Raw genomic sequence first — 18,652 nt, forward strand, 5'->3', positions numbered from 1 at the left:
GTGATAGTAATTGTTCAAATCACCAGCACAGCTATCAATACAATAAATTCATCATAAAGAACATTTATATTCCCATAAAACGTTTTAATAAAATGCAATGGCATCAGAGAGAATGACATCAGAGAGAGCTCAAGATAAATACACTTATTCTAGAGTTAGTTAACAATAAACATCATACTAGATCAGAACATGTGTACCTTATTATCAATCAGTACAGGTGTCTAGATAGATGGCATATCAAAATCCAGACACCTATCTGAATACCGACGACGGGCGACATCCTGATCGAAGGTACACCGTGGTGACTAAGCTGTTAGCCACCGGAGGCGGGGGTTGTAATGGTTTAGGCACCACAGCAGGGTTAGGGTTAGACTTTGTGGGGAGAGAGGTTAGTGTTAGGCACCACTGGGGGGGGTTAGGGATAGGCACCACTGGGGGTGAAAGGTTAGGGTTAGGCACTAAGAGGGGACAGTTAGGTTTCGGCACCAAGGGGGGAAAGTTAGGTTTAGGCACTAACGGGGAGAGTTAGGGTGCAAGGAGGGAGGGTTAGAGGGAGAAAGGGGGAGGGTTAGTATACTTACCGGAATACCGAGCATCGGGATGCCGCTGTCTGCATTTTGACAGTAGGCATCCTGACTGCTGGTAGTTCATACCCAACCCCAAGCAACACCATTTTGTCACATTAATCCCTGCTTGTCTCCAAAAAACAAGCAATTATGCAAAGACAAATGACGCCCCAAAGCAGAATGATTCATCTTCAGTGCTTTAGACCAACATTACATCTTTTTGTGATTGTAAATGTTCTCTACTGTCTTACCACCCCACAGCTCTGGTTCATCTAGGGAAATCTGTTTTTACTACGGTGTCTTTGCAAGACAGTCCTACTGTAGCACTTCTGCTGCTCTTTCCCCACTCATTCTAAATGCCTCATAAGTACTTTCAACTTCCTGGTTTGTCCAACACTGCAGGCAGAAGTTTAAAGCTGGGTACACACTATGCGAACCCTTGCACGATATATATTGTTCCTCAGCGGATTGGAACGATATATTGTGTGAATCGTATAGTATGTACTGTATACTGTACACCCACTTGCGTGGGCCTGCGGGTCATTCATCACATTGTCCCATCAGCTTGCTGCATAGCAGATGGAGTGATGCAATGAACGGCCCCGTGCTGCTAAATGCAGCATGGAACCACACATCGCGCCATTATATACCGCATTGTGCAGTGTGTGTACAGATGGTGCCATCTCTAGTTACATACATGGCATAGTGTGTACCCAGCTTTCATAGTAAATATACTCGCAGCTTTCGTAGTAAATATACTAAGCATTGGCTTGCTTCTAGGTTGCTGTAACCCCCAAATTTTAAATGGAACTGGTGTTAAAAGCAAAACATCTAAGCTCCTTTAGCATTTCATCTCATCCACTTATCCTAATATTTGTATTACCCCAGTATTTAGTGCTGCTCCCTCTTTTGTCATCAATTATATACAGTAATGCCCTAAGCTGTTCCGACTGTAAGCCTGATTCAGAGATGTTTGCAAGCCCGATGGTCACTACAAAGTCTAAGATGTAAAGTGATCGGGACCCCTCTGCGGTACTATGTATGCTTGGTCTGTGTAGTCATTGCTGTGGAGGAATCCTACAGATCCTTCTGGTAACTTTTGTATAATGTAGCTTATAAGCTACCATGCCTATCTCAGCATTAGCTACCAGAGCCAAGCTGGATTGCATTTTAGCAACTCCCGTAGACTCCTATGGGTGCTGCTTTTGTGAGTGAAAACGGGGGACCTCCGACAAATGCAGTTGTATCACGTACATACTAGTGTTCATTCTACCACCCTACACCTTTCACAACCCGTGCAGTTCCTGTTTCCTGCCTGGGGTGTCGCTCTATATCCTGTGGTGCTTCACTCTGGTCTGTGTCTCTGCAGTTTGTTGCATTCGCTGAGTGTGCTAGAGGCACCAGAGCAGAGAGCGACAGGAAAGAGGAACTGCACAGGTTAAGACAGGTGCAGGGTGCTAGAATGAACACTACATACATCCAGGGATCCTTAGTATTTGGTGATTGCCCCTGAAAATGGGTGTTTTCAGGTAATATTTTGCAAATACAGGGCCTGATTCAGAGCCGGACGCTATTTGCGCTCGCTCGTTCAGAAAAAGGGGCCGGATATTTTATTAGAGCGCTCGCTCTTTGCGGTCTGTTGACGCCTCTATGTCTGAGCGAGCGAACGAAATATGCGCTTGCTATTTTGTAAAGACGCCCCCTGGCTGCTCGCATCCTACGTCATCTCCGCTATTTATTAGATTAATCGAGTACATCGAAAGGCGTCTGAACTGCTAGCAGTGCTTGTGGTAGGATTTTCCTACCGCAATCATGCGAACAGTTCAGGCTAAGAGACAACCAAGTGACGTGGCCGATGACGCTGCTTTGTTGATTATGCACTCCTGCGTTCGGATCTCCACTCCCCGTTTTCAAGCACCTTCCCCTGTTACCACCCACAAACTCCTCATCCTGTCACTCAAATTAGCAGGCACTCGCTATTTTGCGAACACAGGATTTCCGACCGCACTGACTGGTCGGCGCATGCGCATTACGACCCATACGCATGCGCAGATGTGCGAACATCGCTCGGAGCGAGCGAGCGGCCGCTTACGAGCGGCTCTGAATCAGGCCCACTGTTTGATAAATACAGTGCACCCTAAAACGTAAACTGCTGTTAGCCCTACCTTCTATTAAAACCAGCACAAGTTAGGGTGAACAACTGCTCCATCACTTCTGCATCACATGCCTGTTTTGTGGGTTATATTTAATTATGTACTATTCATTAATACCCAAATCATATCAGCATCTCCTGTGTAGACACTTAGGCCCTGATTCAGTTTCAATATTAGGAAAATGTAACCCTCTCTCTGAAACTTTTTGTTGGATCTTAATCAGAGCTATACGAGGTTGCCTATTCAAACATGATTCTTAGTAAATCCCTCTGTTGTATTCCGGTCTACGGTAAGTACTTGCGAGTTGCTTCAATGATGTATAACCTTCTATTTGTGTTTTCGCCCGTGTTTTGCAGATCGAACTGTGGGCCTGATTCAGACGATGTTGGCCCAGTGCGCATGCGCACGACGGAGGCGGCTCCCTCGTGCACATGCGCGAGACCCGGATAGCGACGGGCAAGCCGTCGCTCCGGGTTTCGCTGCAAAGGGGGCGTGCTGTCAATGTTGAGTGACAGCACACTCCCTTTGGTGGGCGTGCCGGGGGCGTGGCTGCCCAGACGGAGGTGTTCCCATGGGAACGCCTACCGTCTAGGGCCGGCCCCACTGACATCACAAGTGATGTCAGTGAGTGGACTTCTTGCTCTTACAGAGCAAGAAGTCCACTGGGACTTGTGGCAACGAGACCCTACCACAAGGGTCTCGTCGCAAGTACGATGGTCGTGATGGTCTTGACACAACTATGTGAGCGGCCAAGGCGGGCACTGATTCAGAGCAAGCGCTCTAAAAGAGCGTCCGGCTCTGAATCAGGCCTCTTCACTAATCACACTAATAAAACACGTACAGCAGCTATGCAGCGAATATTTCTCAGCTTCTAATTTTCACATAAACAATGAAGAGGTGGTGTTCACCAGTCATTCTATCCTATGTGCTGGTATCATTCTCCCTCATTTCCACCTTCCATCTCCATGAGTTTCTGCATTTTGCACCTCTTTAATTATTATTAATAATGATAATACTTGCACCTCTAATCATTGCCCTAGATCAGTAGTTGACGCCATAATCTCTACATTCTTTCCACATCACATACTACTACTCTTACCTCAGCTCCTGATGTGCCATCTACCAATATCTGAGCTTCAATGCACTTTATTCCAGCTCTTGCAATACTTCGGTGGTCAGTCTATACATCGTCTACTTATAGAATTAGTGTGAAATTCTGACTAAAATCAAGAGGAATTTTATTATTTTAGTGTTATTCTAGCTGTAGGGTCATCAGCAGCTCATGAACGCAAGTTGGCAATAATTGCTATGCATCTTTGCGGACAGACTGCTCTGCTCTTATCTATATATTTGTTTGATATCCGTCACATGGGCGTATCTTAATGGGTGCAGGGTGCGGGGTGAACATGGTTTCCTGGGTGCAGGTGGCCAACACTGCACACCCTGCACCCACAGACTATACTTATCTCTCCACCAGCACCACAGAAATCACTGGGACCATGGTGCCAGCGCCATTTTCCCTGAGATCTGCATGCGCACAGTAGAGAAATCACTGGGAAAATGGCGCTAGCGACTGTGCATCAGACCCTGTATCTGCATCTAACTCATTGCACTAGGAATTGACCCAGGACAAATGGAACTAATTATTAGAACTAGATGATAAGATACTTTGGGAGACTTAAGACTTGTAAACACTGTTTAAATTATAAAATGTATTAAATTGCTATACATATGTCATATACAGTGTTTTGCAATTCACTGACTTGTGCTTCCCTATGCCTGGAGATAAAGAGCATGGGCGGGTATGCACAGCATGTTCATGTATCCGATATATCTTTTTAGGACAGTGCTGGCATGCTGATACAATGATATGCATGGATGATGACATCTATCGGCATCTCAATCTGATGACTTCTTATTGGCTGCTTGTGCTTACCCATAATAGTTCCACTTTTAGCAGGGACAGAGGAGGGGGGTGTTGGAGGGAGCACTGGCATCTACACAGTAAGGGGGAGAGTCTGGGGGTAGCCCAGCATCTTCGGGAGTGATGACGATGGGGGTGTGCTATTACGCCATGCCCCTTCCAGTGAGCCCAAGTTTGAAGGTATGGCTTGTGTATTGACCCCTCCAGTTATTAGCTATATTGTACTAAGTTGCAGCCATTTAGTTGCATTACATACTTTGTACTACTGCAGAAAAAAAAAATCCCATTGCATTTTAAAAGGGGTAAACAATGGATGTGGATGTGTTCGTATTTAATAACATTTTATATTAAAAATATTTTTTTATATGAAAAAAAGCTGTTTGAGAACAATCTGAGCTGTCTCCTCTGAGCTGCTGGGACCCTGTACTGCTGGAATCGAGTCACAGTTCGACCTTTGACCCGGCCAGCTGAAATGCATTTCTGCACATCCAAGGCTTGTCCGTGTGTCTTCCTTTCTCCTTCCTACACAGCATTGGCGCACTTAGAGGGGTTTCTGAGTGAATAGTGAAAACCCAATCAAAATCCGTCCAATTGTTCAAGAGTTAAGTCCGAACGAACAGGCAGATCCCTAAACCGGGGACTTTATTTTATATATAGAGAGAGAAGAGATGAATACATCCCATAGCATTGTCAACTAAGTAGAATTGCTTCCCCAAATCCAGGCTTGTTGCTTCATTCTGCCATATTAATAAGTATGAAACTTCTTCATCTCATCACCTGCACTCGCTCCAGCAAACAAAAGGTTAAACTATCCACATATCCCCTCCCTTCTGCAATTTTCCAGGTGGTATACAGTGCACCTGCTGTAAACGGCTGATGAACCAGACCATTGGTCACATGACCTCAGCCTGATCTTCCACCTCGTCGTGGGCACAAATATTACTTTCTACTCAGCTGTAACCAAAATCCTGGGTCACTTATTCAGTCACATTGTTGGCAGGCAGAAATTAATTGCCAAAACCCATTTTCCTTTCCAAAGTTTAATGGGGCATACAGACTTAGGATGTGTCCTTTCTAACCACATTGGCACTTTATCCTTCCACCGAAATATGAAACTCCTCTGCATGAATCATTCATTCACACAGATTTTTTAAATCCACTGAGGCATGCAACTGATTATCTTGCTGCAAACTCCTTCTCACACATAAAAGATGTCAAAACGGCAAATAGTATTATGTTAATATGTTTTCATTTTAAATAAAAGACTTTAATTTATTGTTAAGGGAAATAAGCCCTCCAATGTACACTTCGACAATCACACAGAACACTGAACTTAACAAGTTTCTTGGCTTTGTTGAGCTCTAGAATTGTGTAAAGTATGGGCTTCAGTTCATAATGATGTTGTATAATGATGTATAGTGTTTCTTATTTAACTACTTCAATACTGGCTGTATACTAAAAAAAATCTTATATATAAAATTCATTGGTCTGTTTGTTTGTCTGTCCGGTTATGCATTCGGACACCCCTGCACCGATTGGGATGAAACCAACGCGAGGTGGTCCAGTTGTATCCTGGCCAGATTTTAGGGGGCTAGGGTCCCGTTCGGACCTCCCGTTGGTGTATGCTGGGCAGAGCTTTGACCTGGGGAGCATGTTCTGAGCCTACTGGATGGATTTGGCAACATTTTCACAGAGTGCTAACTTTGGATCCCAGAAGACATACTCCTGTTGGTGTACGGTGAGCAGGAATTTGACCCGGGGAGCATGTTCTGGGCCTTCCATTGGATGGATTATGATGAAAACTTCACAGAGGGGTGGCAATAGGTCTGGGATGCCTAACTTAATAACTTGAAGATTTAAACACGGCAATGCCGGGTACTTCAGCTAGTTATATATATATAGAAGTGTGCAACGGTATGACATACCGGCACTTCGTTCAAGCACTAAAATTTTTTCACATTTTTGTTCTACAAACTGCAGAGTTGAGGGTGGAGACGTGGCTTGAGCACCAAGCGGGGAATGCTGCTGTATGCAGAGTCACCCACACAGTCACACTCCGGAGCTCTGTTGTGCCCTAGGTACTACAACTCACCCGCAGCAAGGCCAGCACTCTGCGGAGACATGACAGACCCCTAAGGGTTTGTTAGCAATATTGCTTAAAGGTGAGTAACCATACAGCCAAACACGCCTTCTTCCAAGGACCCACCTGCACAGTAGAGGCAGATCTCTGGGGAGTTGATGGCAAATTGGTGGTGTGAAGCTATTGTGGAATCTGGTTCTTTGGACCTCACCGGGCCCAAAGAGAGCTCTGTATATGTGTCAGGAATCAGTTGTTTACAATCAGGTCGGGGAGAATAAAAACACACAGGCAAGGGGTGGGTTAAGATATTCTCTGCAGTGTTCAGTTACATTTTATAGCACTTTGGTAGCAGTTGGTAAAAGTCTTTAAACCCCCACCTACTAGATATTCTGCATAGCAATAAGATAAAAAGCTGAAGGCTACATCTACAGGTTGTTCTTGGGGGATGCACAGCCTGTCATTGGAATGTGCATGCAGTCCTATCCTTGAGATTGCTTCTCAGAAACAGCCAGCTAAGTGGGTGAGAGTCTCTAATCTAAGCATTTCTAAACATGTATTGTCTCTTGCAAGTCATACAGCTGACAGTGAAATAGGTTCATGAATAACATTTAGCACAAAATGGTACAAGATGGCTGCCGATATTACAAGATGGCAGCCAAACATGCAGAACATAATGTTAACTTTATCAACCTTCTTTTTATTCATTAACTTAATCGTTCCCTCAACTGCCTAACTAGGGTCGAGTCCTTAAGCTATCCTAGGTACAGAGACATATACATATGACCCCTGCTGCAGAACTCATATGTAAGATCCTCCCCCATTGAAGGAGGTGTGACCTATCCTCCGTACATGTAAGTCTCGACCCTAAAACTAGTTAGTCTAATGTCTAGAAGATGTTTCATAACTCAGGGAATCAATAATTGTTCTGCATTGTCTACATGTCCTTCCATTTTCTTGTGCAATGTTCCTTCCGCAAATGCTACATGTATCCTGTTGATCATCTACTGTCTGGAAATAGATGTGTTGTTCACCCAAATCACCGTGTATGCCAGCGAACAAGAGGTTGCTAGATCCAGGTTTCCTAGAAAAGCAACAACCAAGTGTGAGTCATTTCTTAATCAGAAAAATAGCAATCTTTATAACAATAGAAATGATTATAAGCAAAGCTAAGCCTCTAACAACACGGCCACCTACCCGTACTGCTAGGAGAGTCTGTAGTGGGAAGCTTCACTTGAGCTCTTTTGCTTCCCACCACTACAGATCTCCACGGTCCTTAGCTTTGGCATCGCCCACCGCAGACAGCCGCCGTCTTCAATGCTCAGTTGTAACGTCTCCGTCTTCTCTATTTGCTCATGGCAGGCTTTCGGTGGCTTCCCTCGAGCTCCGCCGATGGACTGACACCCCCCGCTCTGCAGCGTCTAATGTAAGACGCCATGAGGGGGCGGAGCAATAAGGCAGTAAGCCGCGATTAGCTCTCCACAGCTGATTCTGATTGGCTGCCTGCTCGCGGGCCATGATTGGCTCACGAACTGCGTCAACTTCAAAAGCCTGTATTTCTATTGGACGAGTTTGATTCCTTTCATATGCAAGCTCGTCAGTGTTCGTGCCTCGTCGCTGCACTGCGCCACACGGACCGAAGTCTCCCGCCGTATCAGTGGACACTAGATTCCAGCATGGAACCGACTCTCCCTCCGCAACCAGACCCCCTCTCACATTTGCATACATGATTCTTTTTTTTTTTACATCTTATTCAAATTCTCTTTATATTCACAAGTGTTTCATTATACAATATTACATTGAAAATATTTACGCATCTTAGCAATTCCCACATTCTTAGTATTCTCCAGTTTTTTATTTCATATCGTATCAGGTGTATATTTTTACTTCATTATTTATTTATACCTATGTATGTATCTAATTCTCCTTAATTTTATGTCTATTTCATTCCAACATGTCTATGGACGGATCTCCCCCTAATAACCCTTTTTTCATACCATTCTGAGTTCTCAAAACGTTTATGCAATTGTGTTCTTAGAGACACAGGTAGTGAATTAATAAACCCCTCCCAAATTTCAAACAACCTCTCTATATATTTTTTCCTATGTATAGCAGCTTTTATCCACTCCATTCAGAACACAGAGAATAGTTTATTTAAAAATAATGACAATGACGGAGGATTAGGTTCAATCCATTTCTGTAGTATAGACTTTTTTGCTACTGCTGAAATTATTGTAGTATAAGTATTTTCCTACTTTCTTTAGTACATTTTACATCTGGGCCAATTATCCCCAATATTGCCCATTGAGCTGTAAAGGAACATAATCTATTAAGTGCAGGGATGTGCAGTCAAGGTAGGCAGGGGAGGCAGATACGCCCTCCCCTATCATACTCTCTGTCATGCTCCAGAGTTTTGATATAAAAACTGTTTTACTTTTTATACGTGTGCCTCCCCAGCCATTGATCTCACAGCACGTCACTGATTAAGTGAGTATATGCAAAACTCTGTACTTGTTCCCAAAAATATTTAACCTCCGAGCATTCCCATAAACATATAATAAGGCATTATGGGCCTGATTCAGAGCCGGACGCTATTTGCGCTCGCTCGTTCAGAAAAAGGGGCCGCATGCGCAGTTGTGCGAACATCGCTCGGAGCGAACGAGCGGCCGCTTACGAGCGGCTCTGAATCAGGCCCTATATTCCTTACATTTTGGACATTCGTTTGACTCTGCCATAGATTGTATAGTTTTACTAGAATATTCTAATGTTCTCAATATCTTATCTGTCAAAATGTCGGGGAAAGCCTCCTGCCATTTCTCTATTCCCTTCTTTACAATAAGTATATAGAACACATTTCTTAAAAGATTGTAATTTAGCGTAGTCGCCTTTCTATCTATTTTCTGTTGATTGAGTACCTTATCCAGGTAATTTTTAATATCATTATATGTTAACTCCTGTATCACTTCCTTGGCTTGAAATAAGGCAAACTTATAATTTGCAGCTAGTTCATATTTCCTCATGATTTCTTAAATATACATCAGTTACCCGTTCCCAAATTTATTAAATCTCCTACCTTTATAATTCCCTTTCAAATATCTCAGCTGCTTCTCCCCGTTGAAATAATGGGTTGTTAACAAATGGCAAAAATAGTGTATACCTATAATTCAAACCTATTATCTTTCTTACAGTTTCCCATGTTTTCATACCATCATTAACAGAGGATTGCCCTGTGTCTCTCTTGTAATGTCAGATTTTATAGTATGTAAAAATTATGAGTGACATATCTGTAATAAATGTTTGTTCTATAGTAGTGTTTGTATACTTATCTCTATTATGTAACCAATCCCTTATTTATCTGATCATACTGGCTAAATTGTATCTCTTAGGGCTCTATTTATCAACATTATTTTTACTAAAATAATATGAAAAAAGGTGTTTTCACACCCTTTTCATATTATTTTAGTATCACCTATAGTTATTGCAGGGCAATTGGAGTAGAATTCGTAAAATTCTACTCCAACCCCTAAGTATCATTTATTTTTAGTAAAGCAGATCGCATTTCCCATAATTGTAATGGGAAATGTGATCTGACCATAGTTACTAAAAATAAATTGTAAAAAAATACCGGGGAAAGCCCTGTGATAATAACGCCACCTGGAGGTGGTGTTATCCAGGGTCTCCCCCTGTTACCAGCCTCCTGCCCTGCTCTAACGGGGAGAGCAGAGCCGGGAGTCGGTCCCTGTAATCAGCTGTGTGGTCTAAACAGACCACAAGCTGACTACTGTAAAAAAAAAAATATATATAAAAAATTTTTTTTACTTACCTGACTCCAGGGACCGGTGAACGGGCCTCCGGTGATGACTCCCCTCCGGTCAGCTGGTCTCCCACACAGTGGTGTAACTAGGGTATTTGGAGCCCAGGGCAAATTTGAAAAGGGAGCCTCCCCCCCATGTGTGGCAAAAAAATGGGCGTGGTCACTTAAAAATGGGGCGTGTCAACATGACACACCCCTTTATTTTCAAACTGAACATTCCTATCCATATGCACCTTAACCCCAGTAGTACCCCTTATACAGTACCCCCAGTATGCAGTTGTGGTCCCTCTCATGCAGGCCCATAGTAGTGCCCCTTATACAGTATCCCCAGTAGTGGTCCCTCTTATACAGCCCCCAATTAGTTCCCCTTACTCAGTACCCCCAGTAGTGGCCCCCCCAAATGCAGTGCCCCACGTAGTGTTCCCCCTTATGCAGTGCGCCCAGTAGCGGTATCCCCTTATGCAGTGCCCTTTTATATAGTGCCCCCAGCAGTAGTCCCCCCCATGCAGTTTTCCCAGTAGTGGTCCCTTATGCAGGCACCCTGTAGTGATCCCCCCTATCTAGTGCCCCCTGTAGTGGTCCCCGCAGTGCCCCTAGCAGTAAGCCCCTTATATAGTGCCCCCAGCAGTAGTGTCCCCCCCCTCCCATGCAGTGCCCCCAGTAGTGGTCCCCCTGATGCAGGCTCCCAGTAGTGACCCCCCCTATCCAGTGGTCCCTGTAGTGGCCCTTCCTATTATTGCCCCCATTAGTGGTCCCCCGAGTGCAGTGCCCCTTTTAGAATGCCCCCAGTGGTAGTCCCCCCCCAAGTAGTAGTCCCCAGTAGAGTAGCCCCCCCCAGTAGAGGTCCTCCCAATGGCACCCCCAGTAGATGTCCTCCCCCAGTAGTAGCCAACCCCTCCCCCATTGTGCAGATAGGTAAGGTTTAAAAATAAATAAATATATATAAAAATATACTTACCTGATTCCACGCTGCTCCTGTCCGCGATGCCGATGCCGCTCCCGCCCTCCAGTCCGCCCGGGCTGGCGCGCTCAGCATTATGGGACTGACGTCATGACGTCAGTCCCATTACCCACTGCAGGAGCTGGACGGAAGTCCGGCTCTTGCAGTGGGTGCTGCTGCAGTCAATGAGAGTCTATCTGACTCTCATTGGCTGCTGTTTAACACACGAATCGCCACCAGCGCTGGCGGCGATGCGTGTGTTATGCACAGCCTGAGCCCGCCTCCTGGCGCTATTGGGCAAGCGCTCAGGGGGAGGGAACGGGCTCAGGCGTGCAGCACAGGACCGGCGCTGGAAGCCTAGCGCCGGTCCTGTGCAAATGTGTAGCGCTGACCGCACTCATTGCGGTCGGCGCTACACTGGCTATCTAGGGCGGGCCGGTACCGTGGCCGGCGGCGCCCCCCCGCGCCGCCGGTCCAACGGCGCCCAGGGCATGAACCCCACTCGCCCTGCCCTAGTTACGCCACTGCTCCCACAGTGCACTGCTGCCCGGTCATCAGGTGATCGGGCAGCAGTGCAGTATGGGAGATCACCTGACCAGAGGAATGGAGAACATCACCGAAGGCCTGCAGCATGCAGGTAAGTGTAAGTAAGGGGGAGAGGGGGGTCGCGGGGGGGAGGGGGGTCCGTGCTCACGGGGGGCAGGGCTTAGCGCTGGAGGGCGGGCTTAGCGCATGAGGGGGGTAGCAGCGGCTACCGGTCGGTGCATGTGCGGGCACTTAATCACGGTATTTTTTGCGAAAACACCGTGATAAGGCTCCGAAGAGGATTAGCAGGGACAGAGCTTTATCGCAAGTAAATCCCTGTGATATTGCCTGAATTCGCAATGCGAATTCACTAGGTAATATCACACTACAATCTGCATTACCAATGCGGATTGTAGTAAATAGAGCCCTTAAGGTGCATACACACACAACGATTTTTTTAGCAATTATCGATAACGATATCGTTTATCGTTCAATCGTTGAAAAAAATCGTTCACTTTCTGAGTTAAAACGATGAACGATTATCGTTCATGCGCGTTCACGTTTGTAGTTTGTAGTTCAGTCAGACTGACCAACTCCACGATTTTCAATAAGGGAATATGCAAAAATCGTTTGTAGTTCAAAAAAATCGCTCATTACATTTAGTAAATGAACGATTTTAGTAAACGATTTTCGTTCATTTTTCCCTTGAAAAATTAATGAAAATCATTTACTAAAATCGTTCATTTACTAAATCATTATGTGTGTATGCAGCTTCAATATTAGGAAAATGTAACCCTCCCTCTGAAACTTTTTGTTGGATCTTAATCAGAGCTATACGAGGTTGCCTATTCAAACATGATTCTTAGTAAATCCCTCTGTTGTATTCCGGTCTACGGTAAGTACTTGCGAGTTGGTTCAATGATGTATAACCTTCTATTTGTGTTTTCGGCCATGTTTTGCAGATCGAACTGTGAGCCTGATTCAGACCTGCTCGCAAGCGGGTTGATGGTGGCCCAGTGCGCATGCGCACGACGGAGCAGGCTCCATCATGCGCATGCGCGAGACCCAGATAGTGACGGGCAAACCGTTGCTCCGGGTCTCATACCAAAGGGGGCGTGTTGTCGATGTTGAGTGACAGCACACCCCTTTGGTGGGCGGGCCGGGGGCGTGGCTGCCCAGATGGAGGCGTTCCCATGAGAACGCCTACTGTCTGGGGACGGCCCCACTGACATCACAAGTAATGTCTGTGGGAGTGCTTTCGGCTCTGTTAGAGCCGAAAGCACTTTTGGGCTTGCGGCAACGAGACCCTACCACAAGGGTCTCGTCGCCAGCCCGATCATCGCGATGGTCTTGACCATCGCGACCATCTTCCTGGCCACTCGCTATAGCTGTGGGTGGTCACCCACAGCTATGCGAGTGGCCAGGAGGCCGCTCTAAAAAAAACAGAAGGCCGGCCCTGATTCAGAGCGAGTGCTCTGTCAGAGCGTCTGGCTCTGAATCAGGCCCTGTGTTTTTACACCCGTGTTTGCCTTTAGAAAATCTCCATGTTTGAAAAGCAGGCAAAACACCCATGGGTATGCAATCACGTCCAGACATGATTTTTAATACATATACCTCTGGGTGTGAGGAATACAGCAGAGGACAGATCACAGTTGCATGGGATAATACAATAAGGGAGAGGTCAGGGGAAGATGGGTTAATTTTGATGTCATCAGCAGACACTAAAGGAGAGGTTTAATAGGTAGAATTTGAACCATGAAATTATTTTATTTTTATTTTTGTTATTGCGATGCAGAAATGGTCATGATATTTATTTATTCTATTACCATATAGCACCAGCATATTCTGTTACACATTACATTTGGGAACAAACAGTAACAGAACAAGACTGGGTAATGACAGACAGACATAGGGCCTGATTCAGACCCGCTCGCAAGCGCATAGTGTTCGCAAGTGGGTCGATCGCCGGGCCGTGTCCACAAGCGGCATGCGCACTGCGCGTGCGTGAGCCCAGGAGCTTGCATCCAAAAGGGGCAGTTGTCGATGTTGATCGACAGCTCGCCCCATTTGGTAGGCAGGTCTGGAGGGGTGGCTGGCCAAACGGAGGCGTTCCCATTTGGGGGCGGCCCCACTGACATCACGAGTGATCACGAGTGATGTCAGTGGTGAGCTTCCGGCTCTATTAGATCCGGAAGCTCACTGGGGCTTGCGGCAGATGAGACCCTACCACAAGGGTCTCGTTGCAAGCCCTGATGGTCGCAACCATCGCGACCATCACCTGGCCGCTCGCTAAAGCTGTGGGTGGTCAAAAAAAAACCGCTCTTCAGACCTGCGAGCTGCCTCTGGCAGCGAGCGGGTCTGAATCAGGGCCATAGACCTAAGAGGGTCCTGCTCGCAAGCTTACGTTCTATAGAGAAATAGGCATTGATACACAAGGATTGGTGCCAGTGGCATAACTATGGTTGTTGGAGCCCAGGGCAAGATGAATATTGGCGCCCCCCCCTCACACACAACAAACTACATGTGCACGCCGAAGGCATGTGTAAAAATGGGCGTGGTTGCATACCGGAAGGGGCGTGGTCACTGGAAATGGGACGTACCAACATGAGATGCCACCCGTTTCTCGTCACTCTTGGAACAATCCTTTCCATATGCACCTTACCTATATGGTGGTTTCTCACCTCTGAAGAAATGTATCCTCCCTGGGAAGACAGCGTCTTCAGTTGGTATTCACTAATCATGTAGGTCACATCGTCCGAAAGATGCCTGTTTGTGTAGGAATATGAACAAGTTCATCATCATACAACAGCTGTTCAACAAGACTCGTGCTTCCTGTGTAACTTCCTTCCCCCTGCGTCTCTCAGCCACAGCATAATTTCCCCCCTGTGTCTCTCAGCCACACCATCTCCCCCCTGCGTCTCTCAGCCACACCATCATCCAAGGACGCAGCTCGGATCATTAATGCATGCATCTGGCATGACGACTCCTGCTGCATTACCATAATAGCAAGGACGGTATTGCAAAGCTACATGTGTTCGGCTTTGCAATTCCGCCCTTAGCTGAATTAGGCTCAGAGTGTACGCACAAAGGTGCTGTTGTGATTAGGTCACATGGTATCAGAGATACTGTGAAAAAATGTTGTTCATTCCTCTGCGTTGACTGGGCGGTGGCTAGTAGTGCATGCAGTATTGGTCCATTCGGTGAGAGTGTTATGGGAGGGTCACATGCATGTCAATGCAAGCAGCTGCATTCCCAGACACACAGCCACAGGCTTAGAAGGCCAGAGTCAGATGCAGAAACAGCATCTGCCTAGGGCTGGTGCAAGTTTAAGCAGCTTCAGCGCTCCTCCCCAGGGAAGAGAATGTCTCAACTGCTCTATTGTAAACACATGGCAATGCGGTCTGCATTCCACCCTGTAACGCAAGTAGGGGGTTTTAACTAAACAATCACAATATAGCAGGTATCCAATTCCAAACCCAAATTTACAATCAATACAGTACATATATACTGAACAAGACACATAAAAATATTGCAAATTTTGAAACTATTTATATAGAAAATACCATAAAGGCCCGTATTTAGTTAAGTGCGGAAAGCGGAGATCCGCAAAAAAGTATCGCCGATTGCGACTTTTCGCCTGTCGGAAAACTATCGCTTCATTCAATTCCATCCGCTTTTTGCGTACTCGAAAACGCAATGCAATGTAATAGGCGAAAAAGTTTTGAATAAGTGGAGAAAAAAAGTGCAAAATTGCTATTTTGGGGTGCAAAGGTGGGGAAACCACACAGCACCCTTGGGACAGTCCCCCAAAGTATAACTGTGTAAAAAAACCTAAAAATAATAGAGGAACATCCCTAAAAATGAATTAGAAAAAGGGGGTGAAGAAGTGCAAAGTGGGGGTACAAACTTAAAAACTAGCGAAATCGACTATTGGGGGGTCTGCAAGTAGGGGTGAGGTGTTTTTTTTTATTGCAGGTGCTTGTTTCAGGTGCATTTTTTACGTTTTTTAAAACTTAACTTTAGCGACTTTAAACCATGCTTGCACCCATTTTCAAGTACCCCAAATTTGACAGGACTACTTATTTTCTCCAAAAAATCTGCTTAATGCTGTTCTCCACCACTAGTGCAAATACGCTAATTAAAATGAAAATGACACCCCTTAAGTACCCCAAATAACTTCATTAGGGCTATTCGGGGGCATGTACAATGATCCCCAATGTTAGTGCATCTTTTAGGGGGTGTCAGGCTGATTTCCCCAATTTCGACAACACTTTTCACCTGGTTTGCATTCGCCGTATTGCATTTTCGCGTGTTTTGTAATTGAATACGGTGAATCGCATGGGCGCTCGTGATACGTTTCCGCGGCTAAAATACGCGATGTAGGCGAAAAGTCCGCATGCGAAAAAGTATCGCGGGTGCGAAACTAATTGAATACGGGCCTATGTCTGCAAATAGTACAGTGTTAATATACAGTATATGTGCAAACCGTAGTATCACTACTTTTCTTTTCAGTGCTTTATTTTCTGATGGTACTCAATGATACATCGTATGGGCACCTTTTTTGGGCATAATTATTTACCCCTTTTTGGAAACAGGAAGAAATCAGTGGAAGCATCTGAAGGCTTGTGTAGATCGTGGAAGCTACTATTAATCTTGTATCAACTTGTAGCTTCAGGTACGTACTACCAGCACCTTTTTCATAGAAACGAAGCACTGCTTGTTTAGATAAATAAATTATGTATAATATATATATGTATCAGTCCAATTAGTGTTATATCAAACTTATTGGTATTTTGAAGACCAAACATTAATATTTGAGACAATGTAATTATTTTACATATTTATTTCTAAAAAGCCTCCCCCTCCTCTCACCTTGCCTATCTCTGCCCTTTTCTTCAACTGAAAAAATTTACTTACATGTCAATGTAAGTCATTGGGTGGCTGAGTCTCCATCAGGTACAGAAAGCTGTAACAACAGCATAAGGGCTATTTCACACTTGCCGGTTTTGACTGGGCGGCAAAAAGCAACCCGTTTTTTTGCCGGGTGTGAAAAATAGTGGTGGCTGAAAGCAGGTGCCTTCTTTCACACGGCATGGGCACGGCACGGTCGTCGTATTACAGCTGGGGATATCCACTGTGAAGGACGGCTGCTGTGCCATGTCCGTCCCGTCCCTGCACGCCAGTGGTGTAAAGGAAACAATGTTTCCTTTCACACACATGGGCTTGTGCTGGCCGGGCTTGTGCAGCAGCTGCTGCTGCTGTGCATGCCCATTAGATTAAAAAAAAATCATTAAAAGCGTCTCAAAGCCGCTGCTTGTGAAAGGCACTGAGTGCCTGAAAAACCCGGCCGGCTACCATCAGATTCTTCCCTGGCCGGCCAAAACCGGAAACTGTGAAATTGGCATAAGCACTCCTGGGTGGTCTTACTCCTGGTCCAGGATGGGCATGTACATCTGTTCCTGACCGGGCGGACAGTAATTAGATTTAATTGCTGGCGATCTGCCTAATGGGTGGTCCGGTGCACACCCAGACCACCCCTTCATTTTTCCTATAGACGGGCAGGAGGAATGCTGTGGCAGAATGGTGTTGGGCAGGCTGGCGGTCAGTGCAGGTACGAAGCCCTGGTCGGCGGCACTCCCATCTACTGGGCCTGCCATGGTGCCCAGGGCTCGTGCCCGGCTCAACCCCCCCTGGTTACACCACTGATAGGTGCTACATATTCTACTGTATATTGGCCCAGATAGATTGCAGAGGTTTTTGGTGGGCTGTATGATCCAGTCACACAAGAATGTGGGCTAAGGGTTAGTGGGATGTGAAGAAAGAGAAAATATGTAAAGTTATGTGTGGACTGTATAGAGGGGATGTAATTGGGTAGGATAGCTTATGGCGGTTATGTGGGTGGTTCTGGAATTTGATAAGCTTGTCTGAAGAGGTGAGTTTTCATGGAACTCTTGAAGGTTTGGAGCCTAGAGGATAGTCTTATAAAACAGGCGTCAAAACTTACCATTCATCCTTGTTATTGCAGACGGGAACCCCTCATTTGCATTGGGTAAACTAACCCTATCACTGCTGAAAACTGACATACTGCATTTTTTACTTTAAAGAGGACACATGATATGAAAGCCTGTCTGCATGATATTGACAGTCTTGGTAGTAAGATACGCAATTGTGTAGGTTTTATATGCAAATAAAAAGAAGCTTATTGAGAAAATAAGTGCACAGATTGATTCCTTTGCTGGCTTGATTCCCATTATGAATTGATCCCCGTGCTGAACAGGCTAGGACTGGTGGACAGTATAGCAAGGGGACCCCACTCTGCAGTTTCCCTGCTATAGTGTTATAGTCTCCAGCTGGAGTACCCCATTTTGTTTTCCCCCCCCACTATTATTTTGTAGCAGCACTCAGGCACCTGCAACAGATGCGCCTGCTGAACAGCATATACTGTATCCGACTATTTCATCTAACCACATTAATGTTATCACTCCCTTACAACACACAGGCTGTGTGACATCTTTTCCCTCCCTGTTCTGCCTCTCCAGTCATAAGGAGATCTATGTGCCAGAAGTGTGCAGTTCTGCAGTAGCGCAGTTACATGAGTACAGATTCTGAGCATGCACAATTCAAATGGAATCGGTATGATTTACCGCCGGACC

This window comes from Taudactylus pleione, unplaced genomic scaffold (assembly GCF_031769625.1).
Source record: "Taudactylus pleione unplaced genomic scaffold, aTauple2 ptg000803l, whole genome shotgun sequence".
NCBI classification, from domain to species: domain Eukaryota; kingdom Metazoa; phylum Chordata; class Amphibia; order Anura; family Myobatrachidae; genus Taudactylus; species Taudactylus pleione.